The sequence below is a fragment of the Giraffa tippelskirchi genome, chromosome 4, assembly GCF_054371585.1.
Source record: "Giraffa tippelskirchi isolate mGirTip1 chromosome 4, T2T-mGirTip1v1.2.pri, whole genome shotgun sequence".
NCBI lineage: Eukaryota > Metazoa > Chordata > Mammalia > Artiodactyla > Giraffidae > Giraffa > Giraffa tippelskirchi.
The window spans coordinates 142,998,402-143,010,448 of record NC_137278.1 but is presented as its reverse complement, the minus strand read 5'-3'; the positions used below and the strand labels follow the sequence as shown (position 1 = coordinate 143,010,448).

The window sequence follows — 12,047 nt, the reverse complement described above, 5'->3', positions numbered from 1 at the left end:
ACAAGGGTTCAATCCCTGGATTGAGAAGACCCCCTGAAGAAGGGACTGGCTACCCACTCCAGTATTCTTACCTGGAGAATTCCATGGACAGAGAAGCCTGGCGGGCTACAGTCCATGGGGTCGCAATGAGTGGGACACAACTGAATGATTAACACTTTCACTTTTTCACACATTTCCTCCTTCATCAAACTAAAGTCTCTAGTAAGAGTATCTGTAATGTGTTAGATGCCACAGAATGCAGTCTCCCCTGTATGTAAAGTAGACATAATGGCCATTAATATATCTGTGGTACTGTATTTTCCAGGACCAATTGCCTTTTCACCTATGGGATCCGTTGAAATAAATGTGTAGCAAAATTATTTTTAAAATTTTTATGAAGGATCTTCTTTGAAGGGTTTAATAGCAGTAATAACAATTATATTGCAAGCAAGAAAACATAATACGATGGTTAAGATGCAAGCTTTGGAGTCAAAGAGCCTCGGACCAAATTTTAGTGCTACCATTTATCTGTGAGTCCATAAATAAGAAACATAAACTCTCTCTGGCCTCAGTTTCCTCAAGATTTAATACATGGAAAGCACTTAGAACAAAGCCAGGCATACAGTAAGCATTCAAAACTTGATATTATTATTATTGTTATTATATTTTACCACTACTGGATTATGGGATGGGTTTTTGATCTAAAGTGATTAGATCATTACTTAAATATGCATTAGATCATGCATCAAATATTATATTATTTTTATGACATTGTCACATTATTTAAAAAACTACAAAATGAGTTTCAAACATATATATAAATTCATATTATTTATTCTTTTGCCTTTTAAACACCCACAAAAGAACTACTACTTTTTTACCACATATTTTAATGTCTAAGAATAAAAGTGTGAAAGCTAATGCTTTATCTTCAGTGCCCAGGGAAGTAATTTAATTTTAGAAATATTGTTTAAATAGAATTCATCATTTTCTTTCAAACACACAAGCATATTGATAAAGGAATTCTTTTACTTATTGCCTTCGGTAGGGATCTTTGATTGCTCAGGACACTTGTTTCTTTATGTCTATGTCAAAGGCATATGACCATACTTCAAAATAATTAAATTCTTATAGATTTAAAAGAGCAACAGCAAGAAAATTACAGAATTACAGAACTAAAGGAAAAGACATGTAACATATCAGAAACACATCTCTGGGGCTCTATCATGCTAAGTACCAAATGCTCTATGTGACAGAGCCACAAGGAAGTCACTTCATCTAGTGGAATCACTGTTTTTCATCCACTACAATAAAAACACATTTGCCTCCTCTACATTCTGGTCCTTTTCCAAACAAAGTAAATAATTTTCACCTCTATTTCCATGCCATTCCACCCCCAAGACTATCAAGCAATCAGGCTATCAGGCTTAGTCTGGCTAATATAACATTAACATTTAAAAAAAGAGAAACCTTCAGCACAGGGAATTATACTCAAAATCTTGTAATACCCTCTAATGGAAAAGAATCTAAAAAAGAATCATACATATATCTGTATAACTGAATCACCTTACTGTATACCTGAAACTAACACAGCACTGTAAATTAACTATATTTCAATAAATTTTTTTTAAAAAAATAGCAATCTTTAAAAAATAAAGCAATTTATTTCCCTCCTCGTTTACAAATTGCCAAATGTCTGAAATTTCCCCGATTTGTTAAAGATAATCATACTAACCAAATTGCCTGGTTGCTTTCAATGGAGCATCAATTATTTCGCTGCAAGACTTGAGCTATTGTGTGACTTAAAACCCATGCCTCCTGGATGAATCCAAGAAGAGTGACAAAGAATCTTGCAAAAGGTATTGAACAAAGAAAGAGGCATTCAGTGGCCCAGCAGTCAGGCATATGTGCCCCATTGTCCAGGATCGGGCCTGAGTAGCAGGCCCCTCAATGAGAAGGTGGCTCTTGAAACTGGTAAGAAAAACTGCCAGGCAGCAGCTCTCAGCTTGCACCCTGACTCTTAACAATACAATCCAGGCTTGTGCACCTACTTGATAAATGGAAGCACTGCTTGCTTCTCTCCTGAGCTTGCCGGGGCCCTCTCGAATGTTTTTCTTGACTCTTTACCAAAAATGCAATTGGCAGCCGGCTCCCAGTAGACAATGTAATGTGACTTGTTCATTCAAACAACCCTTAATTAGCATCCCATCTCCTTTCTGAGATACAATAGCTTATTTTTACACACTGAATACATTTTCCCCCTCTTTAAGGAGGATGTAGAAAAAGAGACCAGATAAGTGTGGGTGCTTTTGAATATGAGGTGAGCGAGAGCTGCAAATGTGGTTGTTTCTAAGGGCATCAGTTCACATTTGAATTATTTTTGTGAGCAGCTTTTCAGGGTTTCTTCATTGTGGTGTTAACAATGATATGAAAAAGGAAAATGCAAGGAAGGAAAGTGCTCTCTTAAAGATAATATTGTGAAATCACACTAATTGTGGGTAACTCGAAATAGCATGCTATGTAGCAGAATATAACCCCAAATCATCACTATTCTGTTAGCTGGGCCGATTCTTTCAGTAAAATTATGTATTAATTCCAAGAATTCATAATTTGGAGGACAAAGAGGTTTCCAGAAGGTTATGGGTCTCTTGTACAAACAAGTAATTAGTGAACCTTGACTGTAAAGATCCTGGACATCAACCAATTTTTCATCATCAGTGGCTTACAGCAAAAGTAGAATGCAGTGCAAAGCAATGGAAACCCATGTTTTTATAATCTATTTTTTTTATTTGACCATCCCTCTCACTCTCACCACATTGGGGTTATTTGTGTATAAAGAAGAAGCAAGTCTAGCTAGTACATTAGCTGTCTGAAAAGAAAATCTATTTTTAAGTTACTTTCTTTTTAAATTCTATGCATTTAAAATCAAAGAGATTTTTGCTTTATGAGCTAAAACTGTATCATCACATAGGAAGTGGCTCTAAATAAACAAAGAGATACTTAGTTGCAGTTGGGTTATATTTGCATGAAAGAGAAAGTATCAGATTGTCTAAAATTATTATGGTTTAGTTACTCTAATTCTTAGTATTCCACCTAATATTACTAACATAGATGCAGCAATTTAATATTAAAAGCATCTTCACCAAAATTATCATTGAATCCCTTCCATGATTATTTGTGTTAAGTAGAACAGAGAGTAGATATTATTATTATTATTATTTTTTATAATTTTACAGCTGAGAATACTGAAGCTCAGGTGTTTTGGTAGGGGTCTCTGAGAACATCCTCTTGGAGCCAATAACCAACTCTTCTATACCATTAACCAATGCTCTCCCTTCCCTCTGTGAAATATGCTGATACTCAATGGAACACTGAATGCTCTCCATCCACTCTCTTACTAAGTCCAGTACTTCTGTGACTGTCTGCTGAGCTGTATGTTAGTAAGTGGTATTTGTATCCAAACCTCTTAAGGACAGCTACATTCATTTAAAGAAACTTTATATAAATTCATGAAACATGACAGTAAGAAGAAAAAAAAGAATTGTTCCATGAAATAATTATGTGAGTTAATTAGGTTTTCATTGGAGCGGGGGGAGTGTATCAGTAAAGAAAACTGCATGCAAATCAGGTAGAGGTGAGACTTCTAAAAGGGCAAAGTTTGGAAATATAGACAGAATTCTGAATTCATATGGTTTTATAAACTTTTCTATGTTCTCTCATTTTAAAGAAACTGAAACGGGACATTTTAATGATATATAAAGGGCAGTAATTACAAAAACTACATGACCTGGAACCACTGTTAAAAATAATAAAAGACTGTCCCATAATAAAATAATGAACAAATCTGAATAGGAACAAATGTACCTGTTTTAAGACAAAATAAAAGAGCTTTTTGCTGTGTTTGAGTCTCCACTCTGACTTTTTTGGATTATATGTGTCAAATAAGAGGGCTTCTAACTATAGTTAGAAATAAAGAAAGTTACAGCAATTGAATGGAGAACAGCTGAATTAAAAATTAGGGTGCCAAGTTATATCTGGAATGTAAGCATGTTTGAAAGAACAGGTGAGTAATTTTTCTTAGGAACTGTCAGCCTCAGAATTCCTGGCTACTCTTAATTGCTTGTGCAGCATAACTGTCCAGCCCCCGGTCATTCAGGAAATGAGCTGAGGCTGCTGGGCAGTGCTGGGTCAGGCTGCTTCTCTAGAAACCAAATATCTAATTCTGATCTTCCAGAACAGCTGAATTCCAGTCAATGGGTCTCCACTCTCCTTCAACGTGACCTTCCCTGACCTTGTTGACACTCTGACTGTGGGACTTTGGTCATTTATTTTCATGCTTGGTACAAAGAGTGAATCCTCTTGTCCACCCCACACTTCATAGACTGACCTCTAACTTGAGCCTGACTCCCCCATCACAGTTCCAATCCACACTTTCAAATTGTCCACTACTTTGAATGAACCAGACTTGACACTTTTTCTTTAAACTAAGTCAAGATGCTTTATCCTTCTCCTCTTTCCTTCTTAGAATGCTTAGAGATTTTAAACCAGGACTGTAAGCAATCCCACATACTGCTCTCTGGCCGCAATCACTGCTTGGACTAGAACTTTCTCCCTTCCCACCCTAACTAGGAGGAAGACTTGAGGAGGGTATGTAGAGAGGTCAGAAGGAGGAGTTGGGAGTCAGGTTGCTGGCTGTTTAGCCTGGGCAGGTTGCTTAACTGTCGTGGACCTTAGTGTCTTCTTTCATTGAGTTTTACAAATAAGCTTATTGTAAATATTGATTTCTAAGCACACTGTTAGTGTTCAATAAACATTAGTTATTTGGAAGATCAAACAGCCCAGTTTCTAGACTTTCTAGGTATATTTGATGAACTTTCTAGATTATCTAACTTAAACTCTAATCTTTTTAGCTAATTTTAAATAGTTGAGAAGATGTACTTTTATTTCATGAATTTAGAATATAATGTAGTATAATTAACATTTAATTACTAGTGTTTTATCAGGAAAATTTATTTTCTCTTTAAATGTACAGCTTAAAAAGAGCTACTTTATTTTTAACTATAATTTACTTACAAATCAGTCATTTCCATCTGAATACCCATCAGATTTCATAATGAAACTTAACATGGGATATACTTGATTAATATTTATGTTGTAAAAGAAAACCTGTTTTGGATGTATTTAATTAAATAAAGTCATCTATAGTAGCTGTGATTTGACTTAAGTCATTACTTAACTTCTATAAATTCATAAGATTCTTATAGGCTGCCATATATAAATTTTAAAATGATCTGATCTTGGTGTAAACTGTCTTCCATCTCTCTTACTCTACCATATGTTTTCTCTACCCCTCATAACACCTAACACTGTACCTAAATCTAATATTTTAAATTTTTGTTTCTTGTTTACTGTGTCTCCTCTTTTAGATTGTAACTCCACGAAAGGAGGGATCTTTGACTATTTTGTCAATAAAAATAATAAAATAAAATAAAATAAAATGCTTCATAAAAAAAAAAGAAAAGAAAAGGAAAGAAAAAAAAAGATATAATGCAAGTGCATACACTTGTGCTTAATGGTTGATAGTTGATAAATATCTGTTGAATGAATGTATACAAACACACCACTGGATATTTTATAAAGAAGAACTAAGTACTGAAAGTCATCAAGGTTAGCTGGAGAATTCTAGATGCTAAAGGTAATGGTAGTGGTGTAGTGTTACTCAGTCGTGTCCGACTCTTTGCGACTCCATGGACTATAGCCCTCCAGGCTCCTCTGTCCATGGAATCTCCAAGCAAAAATACTGGACTGCTTAGTCACTCCAGTTTAAGGCTTCCCTGGTGGCTCAGACTGTAAAGCGGTCTGACGGTAAAGCCCTCAATGCGGGAGACCCAGGTTCAATCCCTGCGTCGGGAAGATCCCCTGGAGAAGGAAATGGCAACCCACTCCAGTATTCTTGCCTAGATAATTTCATGGACGGAGGATCCATGGGGTCGCAAAGAGTCGGACACGACTGAGTGACTCCACTTTAGTTACTTTAGTCGTGTCCGACTCCTTACGACCTTATGGAACTTAGCCCGCCAGGCTCCTCCATCCATGGGATTCTCCAAGCAATAACACTGCAGTGGGTTGCCATTCCCTTCTCCAAGGGATCTTCCCAATCCAGGGATCAAACCTGGGTCTCCTCCTTGCAGGCATATTCTTTACCACCTGAGCCACAGGGAAGCCCAAAGATGATGATACAGTTAGATATATTTCTGGGAAACACATTGGGAATATATCTTTTCAAAAGTTCTTATCATTTAGTCAGGTCATTTCACATCTAAAAATATAAACTAATAATGAAAGATGTGGATAAAAAGATTAGAAATGACTTAAGTATCTATTAATAAGGAAATGATTACATACATTTTAGCATCCATACAGTGAAATTCTAGCAGTCATTTAAAGTCATGTTTTTGATGAGTTATTAATGATATGGAGAACACTCATAATGTTAAAAGCAGAATATACAAAGAATACAGAACCCTCTTTCATTATCTGTATTCTTCAGCAAAATGTAACATTCCAGGCTCATCTCCCTTCACTCCCTACTATGCTCAAACCACACCAAACTGCTCAACATGCTCTGTGGTGGTTTGTCTGCCTCTGTGTGCTCTTGCTTTGCCAGGTTTATGTTCCCTGTGCATCTACTTACTCTGCAGGTCACTACTGAAAAACTGTAAGGCACCGTAAGAGCTATTTGGACAAAGAAATGTAATTAAAATAAATCTTATCCATAATTTTATCAGTTAGAGAAAGGAAGAGAATGAAATTGGGGAATACTTAAAATACGATTTCTTTATTTCGCTTTTTGACATTAAACCGCTTGCAAAGTGCTGAATAGGACAATGGGCAAAATGGGGTTTTTAAGTATTTAAGTCACATAGCTGAACTCAGATGAAAGATGTAAATATTAAGAGAATATGGCAGTGTTAAGTATTTGAGAGAAGTATTTTGTTAGGCCAGATCACCAAGTAATGCCCTCACTTCATGAAAGATAATTCGGTGTCTACCTCCTTGAAGCCAACCGTGGGTACTTTGTCTTTTAATGTTTTGCATCCTTATTTATGGGCTTCCCAGGTGGCTCAGATGGTAAAGTATCTGCCTGCAATGTGGGAGACCTGGATTTGATCCCTGTGTTGGGAAGGTCCCCTGGAGAAGGGCATGGCAACACACGCCAGTATTCCTGCCTGGAGAGTCCCATGGACAGAGGAGCCTGGTGGATTACAGTCCATGGAATCCCAATGAGTCAGACATGACTGAGCAACTAACACTTTACTTTACATCCTTCCTCAGCCCATTTATTATGTTGGGGCATGATGAGTACATGAGCTTTGGAATCAAACCTGGGCTAAAATTGGTACTCCATCACTTACTAGCTTTGAGACTATAGGCAAATGATTTAATCTCTGACCTTCATTTCTCATTCATAACATAGGGATAGTAAATCTTGCTTTGTAGAGATAGAGTGAAAATGAGCTGAATTAACATATGAACTGTGCTTACTACATACATTCAACAAATGGCAATCGGTGGAAAATATCTTCCACCGTACACATAATATGACCAACATTCATAGCCACTTCTTTCCTAGAGGAAAGTCTGAGCTAGTCTGAGGACTTTGGAAATATAGAAATGCTTCTTGTCCTGTTTAGACTGATCTAACTCTAGCTTTTCAGGTTTTAGCTGCTGTGTCTTCTCTAGTTAAGCAATAGTTCATGTTAAAAGTTTGAACACTGTGTTTTCAACGTTTTATTTCTTTCAAGAGGAATTCCCTTCTTGAGATTTACCTAAATGAAGAAATCAAACTTAGCAGCAATAAAAATTGCTTCTCCTTTCTCACCATAGATAAGAACTGATTTGTCAGCTCTATTTTAAAATTTTTGTCTATTCTTATTTAATAAAGTAACTATGAGAATATTGTGATTATTGAATAAGACCTGGGAATTATTCTTTTATTCTTTTATTTATTTATTAGAAAGTAGAAAGGTTCATGAAAATACAAAGCCTGGGAATTTCTAAAGATAACTCCACCCTCACATATTTTTGAAGGAAATGATTTTTGTCTATTTCAAACAATGACGCTTAACACAATTGAAAGTTGGCACATTTTTGGTAAACAGCATCTTCCTGGCAGTGTGAAGTCTACTGCCTATTTCTTTTGAGCCAGACTTTTCAGTATCATTTTGATTTGTAAAACATCAAAGTGTCTTCCATAGTATTCTTTGTACATCTTTACAGAATCTGGATGGAAAGGAATTTTAATTTTAATTTAATGAGTAATCAATAATAACAGAAGTCAAAATCTTTATTGCAATATTTAGAATTATGACTGGCCATGGGAAAATACATGTAGCAAATTGCACACAGAAGTGTAACATAATGTATCAATATTTACTTTGATATTTCCAGAAGATATATCTCAGACATTTAAAAAGGCAAGAGGCTAAAAATGGTAAGAAAATATAATACCTCTTCAATTTCTGAATTATGCAGCCAAAGTGAAAAATAAAAACCTCAGTCATCCTTTATGTGGCCATTATTTTTTTCAAAAATTCTGGCTTTCAACAGATCTACTTGACTCTCCTATGGAGAACAAGAATTCTGAGAATGGTACCAACAGGTTTGCATGCTAAGTTGCTTCAGTTGTGTCTGACTCTTTGTGACCCTATGGACTGTAGCCCACCAGGCTCCTCTGTCCATGGGGTTCTCCAGGCAAGAATACTGGAGTGGGTTGCCATTTCCTTTTCCAAGGGATCTTCTCAACTGAGGGAATCTTCCTGACCCAGGAATCCAACCCTGTCTATCTCCTGCATTGGCAGGTGGGTTCTTTACCAATGGTGCCACCTGGGAAGCCCACAGGTTAGCTTCCAGTTTAATGCACTTGAAACGGAAAGAACAAGATGGGCTCTATTTCTTTGCACATTCACATTCAGAATGGAGATGTCTGAGCATTGTCAGTTAACCAACTCAGTGTCACTTTGAAATACATATTTATCTCATACAGCAGTTCTCTTAGAATGACAAACTTTGGTCTTAGGGATAGAAGGGAAGAATATAACTGTCTGTTAGGGCTTTGGCATATTCGCCAAGTATTCATATTATCTCTGTTCGCCTTTAAAATATGTCACATCCTACTTAACTTCTAGGGAATTCTTACTCACTAACCAACAATCTTGGCTTCTTCTGTCCTGTCCTGATGAAACCTGACTCAAGAACAGGTTAAAGCACCATTGGCATATCTCTGTCTTTTTGCCTAAGGAAACAAATATACATAACATTTGAGGAATGAAATGCTCAGGACACCAAAAATTATAATTTATCTTACACAGTTACTAAACCTATTCTCTAATCCTTGTGGGATATATGCTTTTCCAAGTATTAATCCTTAATAATTATGCAACAAATAATGTTTTCAGTGGAAAAAACATTTGTTTCAAAACATTTACATCCTTATATTTATGTAATTGCATAAATCACAGGGCTTTTTCTCTGTCAGTTTTGTATGATTTTATTTTTAATAAAAGAACTAGAATTAATAAACGGATGAACGTTCTTTGAGAAAACACATCACGACAATCTATTCAGAAAATGGTAATTCCAACCAAAGTGGGCAGGAGTAGTTCAGTCTATTCAGATCTAGGAAGCATTGCTAAATCTTGTGTGAGTTCTAAGGTGTCTGTGATTTCCTCTCATTCCTTTCTGGGTATTATTCTACTGATTTTTGGCTTCTGTTAATATTGAGAAGCCAGTTGTTAGTCATTCTGGTTGTTAAAACAATCTCTGCAGTGTTTTTCAGTTCCACAGATGTGTCTAGTTGTGGATTTATTTTATTTATCCAGTGTAGGATTTACTGTGAGAGATCAAGTCTTTCCCAGTTTTGGAAAATATCTAGCCATTATTTCCTCAAATATTACTTCTTTTTTATATTCTTCTTTTTCTTCTAAAATATCCATTAGATGTACATTGGACATCTAAATACTGTGCTCTGAAACTCTATTCGCATTTTTGGTCATTTTGCTCTTCTAGGTAATTTCCTTAGCTCTGCTTTTTAATCCAGTAATTATTTATTCAACTGTGTCCAGCTTTTCATTTTAATGTCTGTATAATATTTATTTCTAGGCCTCTTTGGTTTGTTTTTAAATCTTCCTCATCTTTTTTGATAGTAAATTGTTCTTTTGTCAAGTTTTTTAATTTTATATTTTGTATGTTTAATTATAAAAAAAGCCTATATTTATAGTTTCTATTGTTTCAATTTCTCATAGGTCTATTTCTACTATTTGTTGTTTCTGCTTTTTACTTATGTTGGTTATTTACATGTGTGTCTCAGAAGTTTGACTTCGGAGCTTATATTTGCTGGGTTTTCTCTTTTGAAATTCTGTGTAGTGCTTGCTGTGCAGATAGCTGAAGACTTTGTTTTTGTAAAGTGCCATGCCAATGCAGTATTACTTTTCATTTTTTTAATTAAATGAATATAAACTAGTTTATAAATGATTTATATACATTAAAAAATTACTACTTTATATTAATTATTTACCATTTGGTGCTTCCTGGTTTTTGAATTCTGAATACTCAAGAGTACCTTATTACTGATCCCATGAGAAGGCTAGACCTTTATAGATTAATTTCCCATTATAGTCGTATTTTGGTAGGCAGGTTTATTTTTGTGGTTCACCTTTCACTGAAGGTATAGCCCTTGTAGCTGCTCACTTCATGGAAGGTCTCAGTCCTAAGTCCTGGCTCCTGCAAGCCCAAGGCTTTGTCTCCAGTTCTTATATGGTCAAGAAAACACAAGTAACCTGCAATTCTCTGGTTTTATGCATTTTATTCAGTTTTTGACTACTAGAATTTACTTTCTCCCCCAAGCTCTGCTATGCATGCCATATCATATTTCACTCAGTATGACTGGTTTTTCAGATTATCTAGCTTGCCATATTACATAAGTTCTATGTATATATGCATGGTTATAAATACACAGAGAATATACCTTTAAAACTTGAAGAATTTTTTTCCTGCCATGAAGGTAAATTGTCACAAATATTAAACAACTGTTCAGGACTTGTCAGTGGCTTATTATGTTGGCAAGTTGATATTGGGTGAAATAGCTGAGAATATTAGGGATTATTTTATTATGCCACTTTAGGCTTTTATGTAAGATTCATAGAAATGCATTTATTTAGTAAGCATACGGCTAATGTAGTATATAACTTCATCTATTAGCCAAAAATACACTTTTTTCCCAGGATAAATTTCAGAAAAAGATTCTTTGTCTATTGTAGCAAAAATGGAAGAAAATAACAAAACTTTAAAAAAACTTTAAGTTGCTGTTTGTGGACCTGAGTTTTCTGCATTAGCAGCATGGTTATACTACGGTCAGTGGTTGCAACTCACCAAAGGAGTAAAAGGGAAATTTTCATTTTCTTAAATTCTTATTGTCAGGGTGAGACATGGGCGTAGTAATTTTGATCAGAAAACAAACACAAATGCTGGCTAAAATCAGACAGTAAATTATCTCAATAAGATGTCATGAAATGTAGGCAGTACCCAGGATAGCACTCTTTGGGAATTACACAGTTTTATTTTTATGATGCAAAATACAGAAAGCATATTCTATAAGGTAGATCCTTAGAAAAGTTTACTAGTATGGATGTGGCATCTAATTTTGTCTTTTTCTTGGATTTCATTTTATGAAAATATTGAGAAAGTTGTTTGGTTTGGTTAACTTCAAATCTTTCTCCAAATTTCACTTTCTCAGTGAGGTGTATCCCCACCCACTGTATAATACTGTAGCTTACTCTTCTCCTACTGCTCCCTACAGCTCAGACACCCAGTGCCCTTATCCTGCTCTACTGTTTTTTCCTACGGCATTTATCCCTTCTAATATGCTATATTCTTACGAAATTCTGCTTCTTGCTTTTGTCTGTCTCCCCCTCACTAGAAAGTTAAAATCTACCAAGGGCAGGAATCTTTGTGTTTGTTTACTAATGAACTGCCAGCAACTAAAATAGCATCTGGGGCTTTCCTGGTGG

The 12,047-nt window shown here is 35.5% G+C and overlaps 1 protein-coding gene across 4 annotated transcripts in view; it reads right to left on the bottom strand.

Moving 5' to 3' along the window:
• PTPRR (protein tyrosine phosphatase receptor type R) overlaps positions 1–12,047 on the bottom strand; it is a 268,297-nt gene that overhangs the window by 29,593 nt on the left and 226,657 nt on the right. The gene's annotated exons all lie outside the window — the stretch shown is intronic.